General features: G+C 51.8%; 1 long non-coding RNA gene across 1 annotated transcript in view; it reads left to right on the forward strand.

The window, feature by feature from the left end:
* The window catches only part of LOC131588166 (uncharacterized), a 123,067-nt gene extending 102,348 nt beyond the window's left edge, over positions 1–20,719 (forward strand). Inside the window, exon 3 of the long non-coding RNA XR_009279524.1 lies at positions 20,654–20,719. This is a non-coding gene — a long non-coding RNA (uncharacterized LOC131588166). The remainder of the gene's footprint in view (positions 1–20,653) is intronic.
* Positions 20,720–23,767: the final 3,048 nt, after the last annotated feature.

Raw genomic sequence — 23,767 nt, forward strand, 5'->3', positions numbered from 1 at the left:
CCCAAAGTCTTGTTTGATCCCGTACCAGACATGGGAAGCAGGAAGAGGCAGCATCGTGGGTCTCTGATCGATACACCCAAAGCCCACTCTCACTTTGATCTCACACCAGGCCTGGGCTGGGGTTTGAAATGGAAATGGAGCTTTGGAACAATTAATCTTCCTCTAAAGCCTGACTGAGGGGGATACTCAGCCCTTGAAGGGCTGGAGGGCAGCAGAGCTGATCCCAGACCTGGTGGCAGCCGGGTCTGCACTGGGGTTCAGCCTTCCCCTCCTGCCATGGCCTGCCCAGGGGTGACACCTTCCACCAGCCCAGGCTGCTCCAAGGCTCAGCCAACCTTCCAGCGAGGAAATTTCCCCTAAAGCTCCCCAGGCACCAGCTGAGGCCCTTTCCTCTTGTGCTCTGGTTTGTTACTGGAGAGGAAAACGCAGGCTCCTTGTGGCTGCCCCTCCTGCCAGGGCACTGTGGAGATCCCAGCATTTCCTCCAGCGCTGGGAATTCATCAGGAGCCAGGAACAGACACTTCTGCAACAAGAGGCTACCCTGAAGGAGCCTCCTTAACGAGATAGGCAAGTTCTGATCAGCATTTCCAGTCTCCTCTGGGCTTTGCACGGTGCAGATTGACCAAAGCTGAGCTGGAGGTCACCCCTGGCTGGGCTGAGCCTCACCTGAGTGCCAGGTGTCCCCTCTGGGCTGGCACTGGGTGACACTCAGTGTTCAGTGTTCAGTGTTCAGCATTGCAGGAGGTGCTACAGCTCATTTCTGCTCAGGCACCCGCTGGGGATGATGAATGTGCTTTAATAGCTGCAATATTTAGTGTTTAATGTGAAACCACTTGCTCCAATCGCTTTGCAAGGTTCCGGAGCTCGATTTACGCCCGGCTTCGGCTCTGACAGATCCACTCTGCTCCCAGGGAAAATGGGAGTGGGGAGAGGCACCTTCACAGCCCTCCCTGTTCTCTCAGCAGCCCCCAAACAGGGAGCACAGGTTCTGTGAGCAACAAACTCCCCACACCTCCCCAGGAAAGTTCCTTCAGCAACAGCCAAACCCAAAAATCCTGCAGCAAAACCCTCCCTGCTGTGACTCCCCAGGAGCTGCTCCTCTCCCCTCCCTCCAGGAGCCCCCAGAGCAGCGCTGGGGAGGGAGGAGGGACATCACCATCAGCCTGGGTTTGGGGAGAGCAGAGCAGAGGGGACAGGCCCAGGGGAGGCAGCTGCACTCCCGGGACAGGGACAGAGGGGATTCCTTGGAGCAGGAGCTGCTGGAAATGCAGGCACTGGTGTCAGGAACACAGAGATCCCCTCCTGTGGGTTACCCTGTGCTGCTGGGGGCTGCCAGGGGGAAATGAGTGACACTGCTAATTTAATTTGCTGGAATGAATAAAGATAAAGCTTGTTAGTGGAGCTGTGGTATCACATCATCCACGGGCACGGGGACACTGAGCCTGGCACCTTCTCCTTGCTGTGGCTAAAGCAGGAGGAGCCTCCTTCACTGCACACCCTCCAGGAGAGGCAGAGCTCTGCCAGGACTTTGGGCACAGCTGGAAGGAGCTGTGGGAGCACCGAGATGCCCATGCCCAGCTCCAGCTGCACCCAGCACAGCTCACACCTCACCTGCCTCACCTGCTTGGCTTGGCCTTACACCTCTGCCATCCTGGTTCCCTCCCTGGCCCTTTCTGTGAAAATGGCCCCAAATGATGTTTTAAAAAAAGCATTACAAACCCTAGGGAGCAAATTACGCCCCTAGAAGAAGGTGAGAGATTTTCTTCTCAGCTAAGTGAATTAGAATTTAGAAAAATCTGAATTCTCAGCTGCTGCTGAAAGCCCTGGTGGGCTCCCTGGAGCACCTGTGAGAGCTCCCAGGCTGGAGTTTCCATCAGGAGCTGCCTTCAGAAAGCAGGACAGGTTCCCTCTGTGGCTGTGAAGAGAAGAGGAACCTGCTCCTCACAGATAGGAGCGTTTGTGCTGCTCAGTGACATCAGTGGGAAATTGTCTCCCAGCGCCAGGAGGGAACAGCCAGGCAATGTCTGCAGCTCCCAGAGAAGAAAAGCATCATTATTAAAATTAATTACCTCTCGAGCCCCCTTCATCTTGATCTGAGTGCACGAGAAGATGGATTTGCTGCTCCGAGCCAGGGGGTGGAGGAGAATTGGAGCAGGTTTTTGAGCAGCAGGAAAAGCCTGAGGTTGCTGTGTGGGGAGGCTCCACCGGGCACTTTGGTGAGATCCTGGCCTGGGGCTGGGGCTGCTGCTCAGTTTTTGGGACACTTTGCTGCAGCTGAGCACAAAGTCTCAGCCTCAGAGGGCTGGTCCAGCGTGGGTCACCCTCTGCTCCCTCGGGTGCCTCTCTGAGGCTTCCCTCACTGCCCAAAATTGCCCAGCTTGTGCTCCCTGGGGCAGGAAATTCAGCACAAACGCCACACAGTTGGGTTTTTACCAATAAAAAGGCAAAAATCATAGAACTGCAGAATCACTGAGGTGGGAAAAGCCTCTGGGATGATGGAGTCCCACCATCCTCATCACTGCCAGGGCCAGCTCTGAGCGTGTCCCCAGTGCCACATCCACAGGGCTTTAAACCTGCTTTAAATCCAGCACCAATCCAGGGCTGGGCACTTCCCCTGTGCCAGGGCTGGCCAGGGGCACATGGAGAAAGTTCCCCTGATTAAACATTCCCTGCCACAACCCGAGGTCATTTCCTCCTCCCTGCTCCCTGGCTCTGCCCAAGCCCCTCTCTCTGAGCGAGGTCTCCAGCCCTGCTGCAGGGCAGGGTGAAGGATCTCGGCCATTAAAGGCCTCAAGGTTCAGATCAGGTTCCCAAAATCCCTGGGCAAGGCTGGGAAATGGAAGAGGTGATAATGCAAAGTGATATTTATTGAGTGTGTCATGCACTTATCACAGCTTTTATTTCCGAGCAGAAATCTCATCTCTAAGGATTTATTTTTCCCTTCTGCCTCGGTGCCTGTGCCACTCTCCCTCCCTCCTCTGAGCACATCTCCTGCACCTTCCTCCATCCAGCAAGGGCTGTGAATCCAGGAAATTCATGAACTCCCAGAAGGTTATAGCTGTTCCAAAAGTGCTCATTTGCAAAGTGCAGAGCAGTTTGATGGATATCGAGAGCAGGGTGACTTTATGGGGCTGTTTGAGAGCAGGCTGGAGCTGGAAGCAGACAGATCTGATCTGTGTGTGATTGCTGGAGCTGGAATCACAGAGATCTGTCTGTGATTGCTGGAGCTGGAATCACTCAGATCTGATCTGTCTGTGATTGCTGGAGCTGGAATCACTCAGATCTGATCTGTGTGTGATTGCTGGAGCTGGAAGCAGGCAGATCTGATCTGTGTGTGATTGCTGGAGCTGGAATCACTCAGATCTGATCTGTCTGTGATTGCTGGAGCTGGAATCACACAGATCTGTCTGTGATTGCTGGAGCTGGAATCACACAGATCTGATCTGTCTGTGATTGCTGGAGCTGGAATCACTCAGATCTGGTCTGTCTGTGATTGCTGGAGCTGGAATCACTCAGATCTGATCTGTCTGTGATTGCTGGAGCTGAAATCACTCAGATCTGATCTGTGTGTGATTGCTGGAGCTGGAATCACTCAGATCTGATCTGTGTGTGATTGCTGGAGCTGGAATCACTCAGATCTGATCTGTCTGTGATTGCTGGAATCACTCAGATCTGATCTGTCTGTGATTGCTGGAGCTGGAATCACTCAGATCTGATCTGTCTGTGATTGCTGGAGCTGGAATCACTCAGATCTGATCTGTGTGTGATTGCTGGAATCACTCAGATCTGTCTGTGATTGCTGCTCTGAGCTGGAATCACTCAGATCTGTCTGTGATTGCTGGAATCACTCAGATCTGTCTGTGATTGCTGCTCTGGGCTGGAATCACTCAGATCTGTCTGTGATTGCTGGAGCTGGAACCACACAGATCTGTGTGTGATTGCTGGAGCTGGAATCACTCAGATCTGATCTGTGTGTGATTGCTGGAGCTGGAATCACTCAGATCTGATCTGTGTGTGATTGCTGGAGCTGGAATCACTCAGATCTGATCTGTGTGTGATTGCTGGAGCTGGAATCACTCAGATCTGATCTGTGTGTGATTGCTGGAGCTGGAAGCAGGCAGATCTGTCTGTGATTGCTGCTCTGGGCTGGAATCACTCAGATCTGATCTGTGTGTGATTGCTGGAGCTGGAATCACACAGATCTGTCTGTGATTGCTGGAGCTGGAATCACTCAGATCTGTCTATGCTGGAGCTGGAATCACACAGATCTGTCTGTGATTGCTGGAGCTGGAATCACTCAGATCTGATCTGTGTGTGATTGCTGGAGCTGGAATCACACAGATCTGTCTATGCTGGAGCTGGAATCACTCAGATCTGTCTATGCTGGAGCTGGAATCACTCAGATCTGTCTGTGATTGCTGGAATCACTCAGATCTGTCTGTGATTGCTGCTCTGGGCTGGAATCACTCAGATCTGTGAGTTATTGCTGCTCTGAGCTGGAATCACACAGATCTGTCTGTGATTGCTGGAATCACTCAGATCTGTCTATGCTGGAGCTGGAATCACTCAGATCTGTCTATGCTGGAGCTGGAATCACTCAGATCTGTCTGTGATTGCTGGAATCACACAGATCTGTCTGTGATTGCTGCTCTGAGCTGGAATCACTCAGATCTGTCTGTGATTGCTGGAATCACTCAGATCTGTGTGTGATTGCTGCTCTGAGCTGCTGCAGGCTCTGCTGGACAGGAGCAGCCCCACTCCTGCCCCTCTCTGGCTGTGCAGGGGGGGCAGAGGCTCCAGGGCTCCATCAGCTGAACTCAGTAACGGGGCCCAGCTCTGAGCAGGGAGAGCAGCACAAAGGGGAGAGCTGGGCTTCACAAACCCATAAAGGACCTGAAACAATAAATGTTGTGCACACTCTGCATTTCTTTTGGTTTCTGAGCCTTTATCAGGCTGAGTGGAGCGTCCAGGCTCTTTCCCTGTGTCCCTAAAAGAAAGCTGTGAAAGGTTCAGTGAGTACAGGAACGTGTTCTGTTTTCTCTTTGGGTTTTTTTCCCTTTTAATGAGAGAAGAAATTCTCCTGTAATCCCATTCCTTCAGAGGCAAGGGCTTTGTGACATAAGATGTAAAACCACTTGTGATATTCAGCAGAAGGACCCAGCCAGCGTTTTCCTCCCAGCCTGGTTCCATCTCCTCCAGAGGTGCAGGTCTGGCACAGAGCAGAGCCACAGCCAGGAACTGCTGAATTTCCTCCAGGATAAAACACCAGTTCCAGCACACAGAGGATCCTCCAGGATTTGCCTGAGCCATTGTTTGCTTTCTTTACCTTGTTTATGCCCTCCCAAAACTTGTTTTTCCTCTAAGTAATGACATCTGCCTTTATTTAATACGAGCTGTTGATGCATTGCTGGGGGAAACTGAGGAAAGTGGGGCCATCCCAGTAATTCAGAATATTCTGTTCCCGTGGGTGTTTATGCCAAGGAGTTGTGAGGAGCATTTCACCTCACCCAGCCTCCTCCAAATGTGGAGGCAATTACAGATCCTCAGCACATCTGATTCCAGGCCAAATATTTGATAAAATAAAAACTACATCTGTCACTGCTTTGGCAGAATTCTTCTTTCCTGGCAGGAAATTTGTCTTCAACTTTGTCTAAAACACTTTTTTTTTTTCTTTTCTATTTTTATGGAAAAAACTTGTCTCTTTTTGGTCTTTGCACCCTCAGGAGTCAGAAGGTTTGTTTTGGCAGGAGTTTCTGCAGGGTCAGTCTGTATTTACCTGCTGCCAGGTGACGAGGTGTGAGCACAGCTGGCCACAGAAAGCAGCCCAGGACGGAGGAGTGGAGTTCTCATGGGCTGGGGAATGGAACTCTCCAGCAGAAATGAGTGGAACCATAAAATCCTGAGCTTTGGGATGCAGCTCCACAGGCCAGGAGCTGCAGCAGAGCTCTGGGAAAGTGACTCCATCCCTGCTGCAGAGCCTCATGTCTGTAAGCCATGGCCTGTGAAAGGAGAGAGGATATTTATGACTCAAAATGATATTTATGACTCTTTTTCCAGCTGCTGTCTCAGACTGGTGCTGGGGCACATCTGAGGAATGGCTCCAGCCCTCAGCCCTCAGCAGCAGCCCAGTCCCAGCGTGCCAGGCCAGCGTTCTTTGGCTTTGTTTGTCTGCAGGGAGGGTCAGAGGGAGCCTCCCCCGTTTGTGTTTCTGTGCTGGCAACAAGAACAGACAAAGCCCTCGGTGCATGAACACAAACAGGAGCTGCAGAGCAGCAATGCCAATCCTTCAGCTCCTTCCTCCTGGTCCCAGTGGTACCAATTCTGGTTCTGCAGGAAATCATTTGTGCACTGAGGTTGAGCAAAGATCATTCAGCGTTTGTGGGGATCCAGCCTTGGCAAGGAGGGGAGAGGAGCTCAGGGGAAGGCTCTGCTGCTCTCTGAGCCCAGCATCAGCTGCTCTGCCCTGGATTCAAGCAGTGCTTGGAAGCAAAGTCCTTCCCAAACCTTGTGGGTCTGGGGAGAGATGTTTTGTTTGTTTCTGTGTGTGTGTGAGAGAGATTTCTAAAATCAGTGTGACATTCCTGCAGCCCAGCAGGCCCATTCCTGCTGCCAGGGCTCTACAGCTCCCTGGCCCACAGCCCCCTGCTCATTTATTTCCCTTCCAGCTGCAATAAAGGCAGTGACTGAGCCATTTTTCCTGTTTGTGGAAACCTTGATGCTGCCAGCCGGGAAACTCAACCAATAATCGAAGTGTGCCTGCAGGACTGGTTCGTTCACCGGCTTTTAGGGAGGGAAGTGGATGAATTCCCTGCACAAGGAATGGTGGCCATGAATCAAATCCTGGAGTTGCCACGGCTCACTGGGTTACTGACCTCCAGCACAGACACAGAAATGAGCTGCTTGGGTGTTCTTTTCCATTTCATTGCCCAGGAGATGTTGTGAGCTCCATGAAATGCAGGGAAAGCGAGAATTCCTGGGGTGCTGAGAGCTCCCAGCACCCAGGGAACGCCCTGATCCATCCTGGCTCAGCAGCTCCCAGCAAGGCATCAGCTCCAGACTCTCTGAATTCATTTGTTCTCTGCATGGAGCTGAATTTTGCCTTTTGTGAACACAGAACATTCTGGCCCAGCTGCATCCTTCCTTCCACCTTTTATTCCATTGGCTTTCCCAAACCACACGGGCACAGGCACAGAGCTGAGGTGTGAAGTGACATCCCGGAGAGCAGCAGCACCAGACAGGAACACTGGGATTTGTTCAGGCTGGAATCTTATTGAGAACACGATTCAACCCTCAGCAGAGATTGAGAGATGAAAATAATCCTTTATTTTTATTCTGCCGTCACTCCCAGGCCTGGCAGGGCAGGAGCAGCAGGAAAAGCGCCATTCCTGTTGTGTTTAATTCTTGCAGGGGATCACAGGAGCAAGAGCCTGCCGAGGAACAGCCCCAAGGCAGAGGAGCTCTCAGAATGGGAGCCTCTGAGTTTGGGCAGAATGAAGCAGCTGCAGAGGCTGGTGCTGAAATCAAACCCCACAGTGCTGGGAGCGCTCCCCTTCCCTCCCTGCCACCTGCCCGTCCTCTCCTGCTCCACTGGGGAGCTGCTCCATGGCTTCAGCCAAAGCCATGGTGTTCCCTGCCCCAGACCCACCTGGATCCTGCTGCACCCTCCCAGGCATTTGCAGAAAATCACCCTGATCATCCCAAACCCTTCCCCAAAGGCTGCTGGAACAGCAGCTGTGATTACTGTCACAGTGCCAATTTCCCTTCCTGTAATCACTGCCCATCACAGCAGGCACCAAAGGGACCTTCAGCTTCACCTGGGAGATGCTGAAACAAAGATTTACCTTATTTAACTCTTTTCAGCTCAGTTTAGAAAGATTTTGTTGTGGGGAGTCTGTAGAAGCAGCTCTGAGGCTTTTCCTCCCTCCCTCCCTCCCTCTCTCTCTCTTCTCCAGGATGCTGGGAATCCACCCAGCCCTCATCCTCAGCTCCTCACCTCACTTGTGACCATAAAACTGACCCTAACATTGACAGAACTCACAAAATTAATCCAGGCATGTGGATAAATCCCTTTTTCCCGTAGGTTCCTACAAATGTATTTTCTATGATCTCCACTTGAACTAACAGGGGGAGCAGCAGAGGTAAACACAGCCAAAATAATGAGAAAATTGGGTATTAGGTTTCTGTCCTGGCAGAGTTTTCTTGGAAATATCTGTCTGGATACTTAAGGAGCCTTCAGGTCCCTAAATGTGCTTTAAAAATAGTAAGATTTCATAAATCCAAATCAATAGTGAGTGAGGCTCAGTTTTGCCTTTCCCGTGGGTTCCTTGGCCTTCCTGTGCTGCCTGATCTCATTCCTCAGTCCTGTGAGTCCCAACCCTTATTTTTCCTTTAAAATTAGAAGCTGAATTCTCTTTTACCCCTGAGCCTGGAACTCAGAACTTCCAGAATATTGAATATTACCAGTCTTTTAATCAAACAGACTGAATTTTCATATTTTCTCAGTTCTCAGTGGTTGGGGCTTGCACAGTGAGCGAGTGAGCAGCTTTCAGGCTCTTTCCCCTTCTCCCTTCTGCTGACTTTCAGGAGTTTATTTTTAAAAGTACCACCCAGGGCATTGGAATAGCAATAAAGAATAGGTTAAAGCTGTGATGTTTCATTCCAGGGAAGCTGAAAAGATGAATGCCCATGTGTGCCTGTGCTGTTCCCACTCTGCAGCAGGAGCAGCAGTTCCTTTCTTCAGTGCAGGGCTGGGGCACTGCTCACACCCTGGGACTGCTCACTGATAACACCCTGCTGGCTCTGGGGACAGCTTTGGGGCTGTGCTGGCACTGCAGGCTCGCTGTGGGATGGGGTTTTTAATTATGGAATCACAAAATCACTGGGGTTGGAAAAGAGCTCCGGGATCATCGAGTCCAAGCTGTGCCCAGGCCCCAGCAGAGCCCTGAGAGGAGCATCCAGGAATTCCTCCAGGGCTGGGCACTCCAAAGCTCCCTGGGCAGTTCCAATTCCTGAGCTCCCTTCCCATGGGGAAATTCCTGCTGCTGTCCCCCCTGAGCTGCCCTGGCCCAGCCTGGGGTTCTGCTGCTTTGCAGGGGACAAAGGCTCATCCTGGCAGCTCCTGCTCCTCCCGGAGCCTCAGCTGGGCCTGGGAAAGCTCCTGACCCCTCCAACACAGCCCAGAACAGCCTCACAGGGAGCTGCACCTGCACAAGTGTCACCTAAATCTCTCTCCTTTCACAGTTTCCATCCTTTCCACTCACTGATCACAGGATCCCAGAACGTCCTGAGCTGGAAGGGACCCCCAGGGATCATGGATCCAACCCTGGCCCAGCCCAGACACCCCAATAATCCCACCCTGAGCAGTTCTGCACTCCAGGGTTTATCCCAGCCCCTCATCCCTGCACTTCTGCACCCCAGGATTTATCCCAGCCCCTCAAACCTGCAGTTCTGCACCCCAGGGTTTATCCCAGCCCCTCATCCCTGCAGTTCTGCACCCCAGGGTTTATCCCAGCCCCTCATCCCTGCAGTTTTGTGTCCCAGGTTTATCCCAGCTCTCCATCCCTGCAGTTCTGCACCCCAGGGTTTATCCCAGCTCTCCATCCCTGCAGTTCTGCACCCCAGGATTTATCCCAGCTCCCCATCCCTGCAGTTCTGCACCCCAGGGTTTATCCCAGCCCCTCATCCCTGCAGTTTTGTGTCCCAGGTTTATCCCAGCCCCTCATCCCTGCAGTTTTGTGTCCCAGGTTTATCCCAGCCCCTCATCCCTGCAGTTTTGTGTCCCAGGTTTATCCCAGCTCTCCATCCCTGCAGTTTTGTGTCCCAGGTTTATCCCAGCTCCCATCTCTGCAGTTTTGTGTCCCAGGTTTATCCCAGCTCCCATCTCTGCAGTTTTGTGTCCCAGGTTTATCCCTGCAGTTTTGTGTCCCAGGTTTATCCCAGCAGTTTTGTGTCCCAGGTTTATCCCTGCAGTTTTGTGTCCCAGGTTTATCCCAGCAGTTTTGTGTCCCAGGTTTATCCCTGCAGTTTTGTGTCCCAGGTTTATCCCAGCTCCCCATTCCTGCAGTTTTGGGTTCCAGGTTTATCCCAGCCCCTCATCCCTGCAGTTTTGTGTCCCAGGTTTATCCCAGCTCCCATCCCTGCAGTTTTGTGTCCCAGGTTTATCCCAGCAGTTTTGTGTCCCAGGTTTATCCCAGCCCCTCATCCCTGCACTTCTGCACCCCAGGGTTTATCCCAGCTCTCCATCCCTGCAGTTCTGCACCCCAGGGTTTATCCCAGCCCCTCATCCCTGCAGTTTTGTGTCCCAGGTTTATCCCAGCTCTCCATCCCTGCAGTTTTGTGTCCCAGGTTTATCCCAGCCCCTCATCCCTGCAGTTTTGTGTCCCAGGTTTATCCCTGCAGTTTTGTGTCCCAGGATTTATCCCAGCAGTTTTGTGTCCCAGGTTTATCCCAGCTCCCCATCCCTGCAGTTTTGTGTCCCAGGATTTATCCCAGCTCTCCATCCCTGCAGTTCTGCACTCCAGGGTTTATCCCAGCAGTTTTGTGTCCCAGGTTTATCCCAGCTCCCCATCTCTGCAGTTTTGTGTCCCAGGTTTATCCCAGCTCTCCATCCCTGCAGTTTTGTGTCCCAGGTTTATCCCAGCAGTTTTGGGTTCCAGGTTTATCCCAGCCCCTCAGTTCCTGACTCACACCAAAGATCTCATTTTGCTAAAGTGCTGAGATTCCTGGGATGATTTTATACCTCACAAAAATGGGAATAAAAGGGAGTTGCTGCATTGTTATCATTATTGGCACAGAGCAAACACATCATTAGGTGGGGTGTGAGGAGCAAGTTAATGGTATTTGCTAACTGATTATATCAAATTTCAGATGTTTCAATAGACTCGGCTTTTTCATTATTCTTTAATTTGAATTTTCTTGCACCTTCTCAAAGGTTAGATTATTGTTGCTGTTAATATTTCTGGTTGTTCCTAATTTAGCTGTATCTGTTTTTTGAGATTATTTATGTATTGAGCATCTTTGTTAATAGAAACCAGACTCTTTAGGATGGCAAATATGAGTGACAGCCAAAGAAATCACTTCATACAGGATTCCTGACACAATATTTTGACAATTTCATTTGAAGTAAGACACTGTGATTGTCAGTTCAGTTACAATATGGTTGTTGCTCCCTAGTGGGGAAAAAAAATCAGAAAATTGAAGGAAATCAAATTCCCAGCTAAATGGTTTTTCCAGTAGAACATTCAGGTCTTGCCCTTGCCTCTCACCGCTCGTGTACAACACTTGAAATGCATAAATGGAGAGCAAATACCCGGGAAATGTTGGAGAACCCTCTGAAAAAACACTTGGAAACCCAGGTGATTCCTGGCTCCTGAGGCTGGGAACAGTTTTACCATTTCTGCTGCTTCTCTCCCCAGTGCAGAGCCCACAGCAACCCCCAGCACTGCTCATGGAAATACCTCGGGGGGTTCTAAGAGAGGAAAATTCTCGTGAAATGGGAAATGGTCAGAATTGGAGTCAGGGGCAGGGCAGGAGGAGCCCTGGGGGGAAATGAGGTGGAACTTGCAGGGAATTGTTGGAGGAAGTTTTTGGGGAAATGTGAAGTTTTGGAAGTGGAAATGTGCCAGGAAATGCATTTGTGATAAATGACAGAATCCAGGAAGGACTTTTCCCCCAAAAAGGGGTTCTTGTAGCACCAGGAGCTTTGGATGGAGGGATCAGGAATAATTCCCTGCTGCAGGTGGTTCTCAGGCAGGATTATTTGGTGATCTTTCACAATAACCAAATAACAGCAAATCACAACCACTCCAGCTGATCCTCACATTCCTTTGGAGCTGTGGGTTTTTTTTAAATCTTTCTCCAAATTCTTGAAGCTCGGAAGTCACCAGCAGGAGAAAGCACTGAGCTGGTTCAAGTCATTTTAGTTAAAATCCCTCTCTCCTGCTCTGTGTGTTTTTGAGCACGGAGCAGCTTTTTAGGCAGAGTGAGAATTTGAGCAGAAAGCTGTTGTTTGGGTTAAAATATCTCCCATTTTGATCACTGAACATTTTGATGCTTTGCATATCCTCCTTATTTTCTGCCTCCCTCCGCCTTGGCTCCAGTCCAGTGGGAAAAGAAGGAAGGGTTTTTCTGGCTGAGTGGGTTTGTGGGTTTTTTTAATTATTTCAAGTTTGGAGAAAGAAGAAAAAACCCCAACAACATCTAGATGTATTTTGATTCTTTTGGGGAGTTAGAAAACACTTTTTCCTCCAACAGCTGTAATGCACCAGATGCTTCTGTCTCTCCCTGCTCATCTGAATTCTTTTCACTCTTCTCCTTTCCTCATTAAATTCCCTTTTGCAGTGTCTGTGCCCGTTGTTTGGTGATGAGCTGGGGGCTGCAGGAGCCCTGACCCCTCTCCTGAGCCCAGCCTGCTGTAAAACAGGCCCTGCCTTTTGTTTCTCCCGGGGTTTTGTTGGGAGGGAGCCTTTGGATGGGGAACTCGGCTGAATGAAGCAGAGCCATTGTCAGCACAGGCCTTGTTTTGCTTTTGGAAGTGCTCACTGTGACAGAAGCGCTCATTGTTGTGGTGAAAAACATAATCTGCTTTCTTCCTAGAGAATACAAATGGGGACGGATGTAGCCAGCCTGTAAAAACTCAGAATTAGCTGGACTGGAGTTGTTTCAGCTGAAGAGGCTCCTGTGGAAGGAGGAAATAATCTCATCTCTTTGTCCATCTTGTGCAGAGCAGCGGGCTGGAATTCATGACACAACGATTTGTGAGCAGCCTCTGGAGCCAGGGAAAGCAGGATTTCCATCGGGGATATTTGCAGCATGGGCTCACTGCTCCAGCAGTCATTTGCTGCAAGTGGTTTGTATATCTTGTATGGATAAATATACCCCAGTTCTGTCCTGGGATAACGTCTGGATTAGGTTTTAAGCAGCTTTTCACAGAATGCCAAGGTTGGGAAAGGCCAAAACCTGAAGAAATTGCATGAACCAACTGAAAACTGGGGGAAATCAGAAGAAATGTTGTGTTTTCAGCTGGGGTTTTGTTCATCTCTCTGCCAACAGTTAAAGCTGTGGATATTTCCCCGTTAGTCTGACCCTGGTGTCAGGACAGTGTGGATCCAGCCCTGGGATGCTCTGGAGGGTCAGGCCCTGCCAGACTGGCTGTGCACTGGTGGAAATTCTGCAAACTGGGGCTGGAGATGGAAATTCTGCAAACTGGGGCTGGAACTGGCCACCCTCCACAGAGCAAGCAGGAATTCCTGCCTTGGGAATACAGCCCTGAGTCTCTCTATTGAAATAATCCTCTGCAATGTGCCTGGAAAAGGCTTAATTTGTCTACCAAGAGAAAGAAGAGAAAGGAGGAGGCTGCAGAGAGCAACAGGCAGTACATCCAAGCTGAGGGGCCTCTGTGGATTAGAGCAGTGCAGGGAAGGAAGAAATATTTGGAGAGTGTTTGTAATCAGTGCTGGCTGCAGGGAGGGTGGGGAGAGGCCAGTGGGACCCAGCTCCTGCTGCATTCCAGGATGCTGGAATTGCAGGGAAGCAGGAAGGGCTGGGATGTGCTGCACCCACAGGAGCCAGGGCTGGAGATTTCAGCTGTCAGCTGAGGTGTGTACACAGCCAAACAAGCACGTCCCACCTCGCTCCTCTTATCTGCAGCTCACAGAGCGGCAGCAGCTCAGAAAGGGCTCTCTGAAAATGCTGCTGGCTCAGAGCTGGGCTGGGTCAGAGCCCTGGATTTGTTCCAGCTGCCTCCACGCAGGAGCTGAGCTCCTGCTCTGTCCCCCGGTGTCCTCTCGCTGGGTCCTTACAGGGCTTTGTTTTCCAGGCAATTCCATCTGCTCCTGCTGCTGTAATCCATACAGGAATGCCTGGGCACAGCCCTGCTTCTGGGAGGGATGTTTTGCATGGAATTACAGAGTCAATCATGTTGGAAAGGCCCTCCAAGATCAAAGAATCCAACCTTTAACCCAGCACTGCCAAAGCCACCCCTAACCCATGTCCCCAAGTGCCACAGCCACGAGGCTTTTAAACCTTTCCAGGGCTGGGAACTCCAACCCTCCCTGGGCACTTCCAAGCCCTGATCCCCTTTCCATGGGGAAATTCCTGCTGCTGTCCCCCCTGAGCCTCCCCTGGCCCAGCCTGAGGCCGTTCCCTCTCCTCCTGTCCCTGTTCCTGGGATCCCCCCGGCTGTCCCCTCCTGCCAGGGACTTGTGCAGAGCCAGAAATTCCCCCTGAGCCTCCTTTGCTCCAGCCTGAGCCCCTTCCCAGCTCCCTCAGGAATTCTCCAGCCCCTTCCCAGCTCCCTCAGGAATTCTCCAGCCCCTTCCCAGCTCCCTCAGGAATTCTCCAGCCCCTTCCCAGCTCCCTCAGGAATTCTCCAGCCCCTTCCCAGCTCCCTCAGGAATTCTCCAGCCCCTTCCCAGATCCCTCAGGAATTCTCCAGCCCCTTCCCAGCTCCCTCAGGAATTCTCCAGCCCCTTCCCAGCTCCCTCAGGAATTCTCCAGCCCCTTCCCAGCTCCCTCAGGAATTCTCCAGCCCCTTCCCAGCTCCCTCAGGAATTCTCCAGACCCTTCCCAGCTCCCTCAGGGATTCTCCAGTCCTTTCCCAGCTCCCTCAGGAATTCTCCAGCCCTTTCCCAGCTCCATTCCCTGCCCTGGGCTCGCTCCAGCCCCTGGTGTCCCTCGTGTCCTGCGGTGCCAGAGCTGTCCCAGCTGTCTCTGTCCCCTGACTGCTCTCCCAGACCCCACAGTCAGAGCACCCCAGGGTGTCACCATCACATCCAGCGCCTCAGGGCCTGAACCACGGCCTTGGGCTCCTCAGCACCAGGCCCTGAGCAGCTGAGCCAATCTTTTGCTAGGACATGGTGGGAATGGGCAAACAGGACTTTTCCAGCCTTTCCCCTGGAAAATGGGAAGGAAAAGCCTTTGGTGCAATGTTCCAGCCCCCAGAGCTGAGGACACGGAAAGCCCCACATGGAGCTGAGAACATGGGAGGCCCCACATGGAGGTGAGGACACGGGAGGCCCCTCATGGAGCTGAGGACACAGGAGGCCCCACATGGAGCTGAGGACACGGAAAGCCCCACATGGAGGTGAGGACATGGGAGGCCCCACACGGAGCTGAGGTTCCTGTGCCACACGGAGCTGAGGTTCCTGTCCCACATGGAGCTGAGGACACGGGAGGCCCCACATGGAGCTGAGGACATGGGAGGCCCCACACGGAGCTGAGGTTCCTGTCCCACACGGAGCTGAGGACACAGGAGGCCCCTCACGGAGCTGAGGTTCCTGTCCCACAAGGATCTGAGGTTCCTGTCCCACACGGAGCTGAGGTTCCTGTGCCACATGGAGCCGGCCGAGTGTGACGGGGGAGAATCCCCGGGGAACTGGAACCACTTTCACCTCCAGAATCATTTCCAGGTGAAGCCAGAGCAGTGCAGAGCCACAATCCCACACAGCAGGGCCTCTCCAAACCCCGAGGGTGAGGATCAGGCTGGGATTCACCCTGCAGAGCCCCATGGGGACAGGGGAGGACTCAGGAGGAGGCTGTGGCTGCTGGAGGGGAGGTGAGCAGGGGTTCTGTGCCCTGGTGAGAACCAGCCCACAGGAGAGGAGATGCTCTGTGGAAAACACGAGCTGCCGGCAGCGGGGTCAGCGAGTTCCCAACATCAATACCCAGGCAGCACCTCCGCATTGTTTCCAAAGCTCATTATTTCAGGGAGCTGCTGGACGTGTGAGTGGAACTCATTACCTGGGAGCCTCGTTACATTTCCTGCTCTCTGACAAAATGTGGGCATCGCTTGGCTCCCTTAATTAATGCTCAGTGCACGCCAAGAGGGAGCGCCTGGATTTACATCGGGGTTTTGCTGCTGCAGACGTGGCCACAGAAATTCCTCCTTCGCAGGAGCCATCAAAGGCCGAGCAGCCTCATCCCACGTGGCAATTAAAGATATTTTTCCCTGCTGGAGCACAGAGCTTTCACTGAAGGATCCAGCAGGGCTCCAGGACCGGGTTTGGCACTGCTGGAGCAATCCTGGCACCTGATTTTACTGCTGGTGATGTTCTGTGTTTGTGCAGAGCCCTCTGCAATGGGGCCCTGTCACAGGCAGTGAGGATAAAAATAACAATGAATTAGGAACAATTACAAAAACAGGTCAAAGATTTATTTTTCCTTCAGCTCTGATATAATTCTTCTGTTCAGCTTGCCAGAAGTATTTCCCTTTCCATGAGAAATTTTAGCTTCTCATGAAAGCATTAAGAGTTTTTAATTCCTTTTTTTTTAAAAAACCTGCCAGGATTTAAGAGGAGACGAAAAGAAAAAGAAAATCAAATTTCTTTGTTCAAAGACAGTGAATAAACTCCAACTGCAAATTACAAATAGCCCCTGGGAGTGAGTCTAAGGAAGGGGAGTGGAAGTTGGGGTAATCGTGTTAAGCTCCTGGTGTGTCACTGAATCCTGCAGAGCTTTGAAAGGCAGGAGGCTCCTGAGTGCTGGAGCAGAAACCTCAAGGACAAACCTTTGTGAGCAGAACTGAGCCACTTCCAGCATCGGCTGTGTCACATCTCCACAGCCCAGACACAAAATCCCGGCTCAGCAGCGTGGGAGGTCTGTGCTGGAGGGTCCCAGTCTGCAAGGGAGATGGCACCAGTGCTCCCAGACAGGGACATTCCCCTACAGGAACATCCCCAAGGCCTGATCAACCATTTGCAGTGCTTGATTTTCTCTAGAAACAAAAAATAAATCATATTTTGGGGGGAGATTGCAACAAATTGCAGATTTAAAAAAAAAAAATAAACAGATTTAGGACAGCACTGAGATGAAACAATTCCTCCTACAGAAAATGCCATGGGAATTGGTGGATTTGCACAATCCTTCAGTCCTGCCATCCCACTCCTCCCCAGCCAGCCCATCCCAGCTGAGTTTGGGAGCAGCTCATGGGAGCCGTGTCCTGTCCCCAGCCAGGGCCATTCCCAGGCTGGTGGCACCACCTGAGTCCCTGGGGTGGCACCTTGAAGGACAAGGAGCAGCAGCAGCAGGGCCTCTGCTCATCCTCCCCCTTGGACCCCAGCAGGTCCAAGCCCTTGCTGGAGACTCCTCTCTCTGTTCCATGAATTCCCAGACATCTGCTCTGGGAATGTTGGAATGTTGGGATCTCCTGGAACGAGGAGATAACCAGAACTGAGGAGGAATTAAATCACCTGGAGAGAGCCAACATCCCGTGTCTGGGTGTGTCACCACGGCTGCAGCCCTTCAGAGGCACCTTCAGCCCCTGCCTTCACCCAAAGCAGGAAAAAAAGCCCAAATGGAAGGGAAAATGAACTGGAATCATGTCAGGAAGAGCACGTGTCCCCCCTGCTGCTGCCAGGCTGTGTCTGGCACGGGTGGTGAGCTGATTCCAGCTAATTATTTTTGTGTTTATATTTATTGGCTGTGATTAGTTATGCAACAAAGACTGTGGGAGAACAAATCATGTCAGTGCAGTTAATTGGAGATAACACGAGCAGCAGTGAAAGCCCTAATTTTGATATTTTCTGCATGAAAAGGAGACCTGATCCCGCTGGTTGTTAATCAATAAAGGGCTGGTGAGATCTCCATCGCAGGGGATGAGCCCAGGGCTGGAAAGCAGCACGTTGGATGAGCTTCTCCTGATTCTTCCTTTGTTTTTAAATAAATCTACTGGAAGTTGTGGATTTTGGTGAAGTAAAGCTGGGGCTGGGGGTCAGAACTGAGCTGATCCTGCAGAAAATGAAACATCTTTTCTTTTTCCCTTGGAGCCAGCCCTCACCTTTCCCACGGGCAGGAGCAGGTGGGACCCAGGGAAGGTGAGGTCACCTGGGGAGGGATGGTGTCTGCCCTCCAAGGTCACCCCACCGCTGCTTTACCAGCTCAGGGAACACAAACCCCAAGAGTCTGGGAGGCTTTGATGACTCAGGGGGTTGCTAAGAACTGACTTCTGCCAGGGCAGAACTTGTTTTCCCCAGCAGGGCCAGCAGCAGCTTTTATCCTTGCAGGGATTAGCCCAGCCGGGGATCGCTGGAGCAGAGATCAGAACCCGACACACAAATCCCCTCACCTTCAACAGTCACCTGCTTTAGCTCTGTCCAAAGGATATTTCACTTGGGTGCTTTCATCTTTAAATCACTGAACTCCTCCAGAGCCAAGCTTTAATGTCGTGTGGGAGTTTGCTGTCTTTGGGGAGCGGGAAATGCCACACACGGCGCCGTATGCACAGCCCTGAGTCACCAGGGGAAAATAAACACAGTTTGATCCACGTGCATCTGTTCCCTGGGAGGGAGGCACCAGGGCTGTTTGCTTGGGTAAGTGCTGCAAGCCAGGAGCACCTGAGTGGGAAATAAATAAAAAATCATCTGAAAATCAAGCTGGAGCTGGCCTTGCCATCACAAACTGGAGCTTTGGGGTATGGAATGCACAAAAAAGCTCCAGCCCGGCCTTGGACAGTCCCAGGGATGGGGCAGCCCCGGGAGGAGAAGGATCCCTGTTGGATCTGTGTGTGATTCCAGCAGCTCAGAGATGAACACTGGAAGAACTAAAGCAGGAAATAAATGGCCAGGTTTGAGGCAGGCAGTGATTGCTCCCTGCAGGGCTCACAAGGATGAGGCTGCTGCTCTATCCTGGGGAGTCTCTGAACCAAGGTGGGGTGTCCCCCTCAAAGGCTCCTCCTGCTTCAAACCCAGGCTCAGGAAAGGAATCGCTTGGGGACATTGGAGAGCAAGAAATCAGACTCAATATTCTAATTGTGTTCCTCCCTGGGCCCAAAATCCATTAGTCTGTGACAATAATTGCAGAGTTTATTGGTTTTCCTGGCTCTGATGGCAGGTGGCAAACCCTGTCTGTCTCCTGTGGCTCAGCTGCCCTGGGAGAGTTTCCTCCTTGAAGGAATTGTTAAAAACCAGAATTGATCCGGCAGAGCCAAAGACAATTCTAAAACAGATCTCTGCTTGGCTCTTTGATGTTTTGTGCATTTGTCCAAGGGATTCTGGCTCTCATACTCCTCAGCATCCTTCCAGGGGTGGGCCTGGGAATGCTGGGGTGTGGAGGAACACCAGGAATTAATGAACCTCATGGCAAAGCCTCACCTCTCTCTCACTCAGTGACTGCTGAAAACCCTGGACAAACCCCAAGCTGCGCCCCAATCAAAGCTGGAGAGTAAAATTAGAAAATTAGAAAAGCTGTTTTGACTTCACGTTCCCAGAAATGTCAGATCATGTAAAAGAGAAGGGACTTTAATATTTTTTTTCCAGGAAATCATCCTGTTCCTGCCAGGAATTGGTGCTGTCAGGCTCTGCTGAGGGAGCTTCCCAACACCTGGGTGCATTTCCTGGGAATAAACGCTGCATAAATGGTGCCAAGACTTTGGAATTCTTTCTTTTATGGAATTATTTCTATCTCTAGCACAGGATCCTCCCACCACCCTGAAATGCCCCCTCTGTGTCTGGCAGGTTTTAGAGGAGCTGTTCCCCTCCTGTGCTCCCAGCCTGCTCCTTCCTCCTGCCAAGACCTGCGTGTTTTGTCTTCCCCGTTATCGCTGCAGAAACTCAAACACGATATTAGTTTAATTAGAGATCAGCTCCTTTTATGGCATGCAAATGCCCTGTCTGACTAAATCCCCCTTCTGAAGTTGGCAGATGCAAATTAAATCCTGTGCACTGAAGTGTAATTTGGCTCTGAACACTCTTCAAGGCCCTCAGTGATTCAGGGGGTGGAGGGGAATTAGTCTTAAGCTGCATTTGTTGCTTTCTCCTCCCTTAATTTGTTTATCTGAACGCTACTGAAGCAATATTGGATGGAGACAAATTGCCAAGTGACACAGGAGCGAGAGCCAAGGTTTCAGTGCTGGAAACAGCCGAGGTCCAGTGTACCTGAAATAATGGTGAATGCTGGGCCATCTGCCCCTCGTGTCCCTTCTGCTGGCCATGTCCAGCCCTCGGGGCCATCCCAGAGCCCTGGTCCAGGGAAAGCTCTTCTTTAGCTGCTGCATTCCCATGGGAAGGGTGACTCTGGAATCCCCATCCTCCTGGGGCTGGCCCTGCACTGAACTGGCTCCCCCACACCCCCTCCTTCCCTGGGGGCTCAGGGAAAGCTGCATCCCTTGTTTGGGATCACAGGGGAGGTGTCACACTGGGGTCTGCAGGAGACTGTCCCACAAGGAGAGGCTGAGAGCACTGGGGTTCTTCAGCCTGGAGGAGAAAAGGCTTTGGGGCCACCTAATCTTGGGTTTCCAGTACCTGAAGGGGCTACAGGAAAAATGGAGAAGGACTGGGGACAAAGGATGGAGGGACAGGACATGGGGAATGATTTCCCTCTGCCGATGGAATCTTGGGATCAGGGAATTGTTCCCTGGGAGGGTGGGGAGGGGCTGGGCTGGAATTGCCAGAGCAGCTGTGGCTGTCCCTGGATCCCTGGCAGTGCCCAAGGCCAGGCTGGACATTGGGGCTGGAGCAGCCTGGGACAGTGGGGGTGACCCTGGGGACAGTGGGGGTGACCCTGGGACAGTGGGGGTGACCCTGGGGACAGTGGGGGTGACCTTGGGGACAGGGGGGGTGACCCTGGGGACAGTGGGGGTGACCCTGGGGACAGTGGGGGTGACCCTGGGACAGTGGGGGTGACCCTGGGGACAGTGGGGGTGACCCTGGGACAGTGGGAGGTGACCCTGGGGACAGTGGGGGTGACCCTGGGGACAGTGGAGGTGTCCCTGCCATGGCTGGGGTGGGATGGGTGGGATTTAAGGTCCCTTTCACCCCAGACCTTCGTGTGATTGTTTTATTTGATGATCCCAGCATTGCCACAGAGGTTTCCCCACAGTGCCAGGTCCCCCTTGCAGAGTCCCCCTTTCCTTCACCCCTGGGACTGTGCAGGTCAATCCCACAGTGGGAATGTTCTCCCACTCCCTCATCCCCCTCCATCCTCTCACTGCACACTCTGCACTGGAGCCAGGAGTGCTGTGAGCCAGCCCCAGCAGGTTAATTAATCACAGCCCATAATCAGCATTTCAGTGCTCTCAGATCAGGCAGCCCAGGCAGTTTTGGCTCTGTTTTGCCCCAGCTTTCTGGAGAGGCTGAGTTTGCTCGCTCTGCCCCCAGAGCCTGGGCCACGCTCCCCACAGCAGCTCCTGTGGGCTCCCCTCTTCTCAAGGGGCTGTTCAGAGCCTCCCCTGAGCTGTTCTGCAGGAATGAATCAAATGGGGAACCTGGAGGTAACAGCACTTCAATCCCTGCCTCTGTGCTGAGCAGCTGAGCAAATAAGTGCCTTTCAATTACAGCTCGTGCAGACACTCCCTGCTTATGTTTTATAACAATGATTTGGGATCAAGAGGTTTGCAGCTAAAGGGATAAACATTTAGCCCAGATAAGCAGATTTGTAGAAATTATTGTTATCCTGAGCTGGTTGGATTCATTAGGTCCCAGGCACGGCCGGCTCTGAAATCCGGCGGGGATAAATTTATTCCACCAAAGTGAAATCTGCTCAGGGATGAGTCTGAATTATCCTATGTTCATAATAGCATTTCTTTTTGGTGTTTAACATGGCAAAACCAGCCAGGGCAGAGGAATTGTTTCCTTCCCCAGTCTCCCTGCCCTCAACAAAACACTGGCAGGGGATTTTTGGGTGCTGCCAGCAGCAGCAAGCAGGGGGGAAGGATTTGGAACAGAAGAGAAGTGAGACCCTGGACATTCACCTGTGAGGGACAGCAGGAAAAGAAATGTCTAAATCCGTGATGCTGATCCCAAAGCACTTGGATTCCCAGGGCATTTTGGGAACAGTTTTACCCTTTTTGCTGCACCCACGTTTGCACAGAGCCCTCTCTGACCCTCTCCAGCTCCTGTCTCTTGTGTGAGGGCTCTGCCTTTGGAATTCTGACCTGGCCACTTTTCCTGTTTGCAGCTCTTTATCTGCTCCTCACTCCTCCTCTCCTCTCCACCTCCCTCCCTCCCTTCTCTTCTCACAGTAATTTTTTTGCCTGGAGGAGCGTTATTTTGGGAGAGGGCTGAGATTTGCCCACTGTGGGGGGTGCCAGCTACCCGGGCAGAAAGTCACCTGGAAAATCCTCGTCCATCACTCTGCTGCCATCCTTTCATCAGGATGGGCCAGAGGAGAAGGCCTCTGGAATAAAGCACAGCCAAGGGTGGGCAGAAAAGCAGGCACTTATCCCAGGATTAGTGCCAGGAATTGGGCAGATCCATCATGGTTATGGCGTGTTCTCCTCCTGGTTACTGGATGGATAATGCCCCAATCAATAACTGACGAGAGGGGAGTGGAGAAATGTTTTGATTTAAGGTTTGTCCAGGCTTTGTAGAGAACAAGATTTATTACAACATAAAAATCCCAAATTTAGCTGCTGGCTTCACAGGCGTGGGTGCCTGTGCTGAGATCACATTTACTGTGGATCCCAGTCCAAGGACATCCTGGAGCCAGCCAGGGAGGCACAGCCCCCTCCTGACTGGGAATAACCCATTTTTATTGCACCAAACCTCTGGAGTCCAGCAGGGGCTGGCAAACAACCCTGGGTGGCAGCGAGGAGATCCCAGAGCCTGCTCTGGGCTTGGCTCTGCATTCCTGGGAACCTCAGGGAATCACAGCAGGGCTGCAAAACACCTCTGCAACATCCAGAGCTGCCAGGAATCTTCCTGTTTGCCCTCTGCTCTCGCACTGGAGACACCAAAGGATGGAAATGATCAAATGAGGCGTGATTCCATCATCAATTCCTGCCTCTCTTGCTCTCCTGGATCCCTCAGATCCAGATCCCTGCTACCCTGGAGAGCTTCTGGGAGCTGGTGGGGACAGAATCCACAGGCAGGTCTCTTGTTCTGCCACAGCTCCTGTCCAGCTGCTGCTGGGATGGTGCCCTGGTGAGGAAAGGAGATGCTCAGCTCCAAATAAAACTCTTTTCCCGAGGCTGGGCAGGGCCTTGCAGGTTTGGGCCTTTCCCTGCAGGATCAGCTGAAGCTGGAGGATTGCCCTGGACTCAGGCAGGACCCAGGGCTCAGAGCAGGCTCTGGCAGTGCAGGGCTCTGTTTTCCCTGCACAGAAATGCCCTGATTTCCTTATTTCCCTCGGCATGGGCACCCCTGGGCTGCAATTTGGCCATTCCATTTGTGGCACTTGACGAGTCTTTCTTTTATAATTGGGACCAAAAATAGCAAAAGAAAAAAACAACAGGATTTTGCTGACAGAATTGAAAGACACAAAGCAGATAAACACCCGAGAATTCAGCTGGGGAAAGGGATCAATCAGTGATAATCCCACCCTGAGGGATGGAAACTTTGGGAAGCAGTGGAGGTGGGAAGGGCTGGAAAGAGTTCTCTGAGCTTGACACCTGCTCAGATAGAAATGTTTTGATATTCATGGGATGAAGATTTCTCTTTACAGGGGACAATAAATTCCTTCAGTGTCCAATGTGCTCATCCATCCCCAGAGTTACACTCTGTCCTGCCAGAGGGTTCAAAATGGGATTTTAGTGAGGTTTTTCCCCCTTATTTGAATCCCATGCTGTTGGTGTGGGGGAAGGAGCTCCAGAACTGTGTGAATCTGTATAAAGAGCTGAGATCTCTGAACAGAAGTGACTGACACCGTTCTCCCCATGAAAAACCTTCCCTCCAGCTCCACCTTGCAAAGGGCACAGCCCAGCCCTGGGAGCCCTGACCTGTGCTCCCAGCAGGAATGTTCACAAGCTCTTCATTTATTAAGCTCATCCCACAGAAATGTTTAAAATTGAGTTATGATCTGAATGTCAGGAGTTCCACTCGGAAATGGGGCCATGGAG

Source organism: Poecile atricapillus, chromosome 24 (assembly GCF_030490865.1).
Source record: "Poecile atricapillus isolate bPoeAtr1 chromosome 24, bPoeAtr1.hap1, whole genome shotgun sequence".
Taxonomy (NCBI): Eukaryota; Metazoa; Chordata; class Aves; order Passeriformes; family Paridae; genus Poecile; species Poecile atricapillus.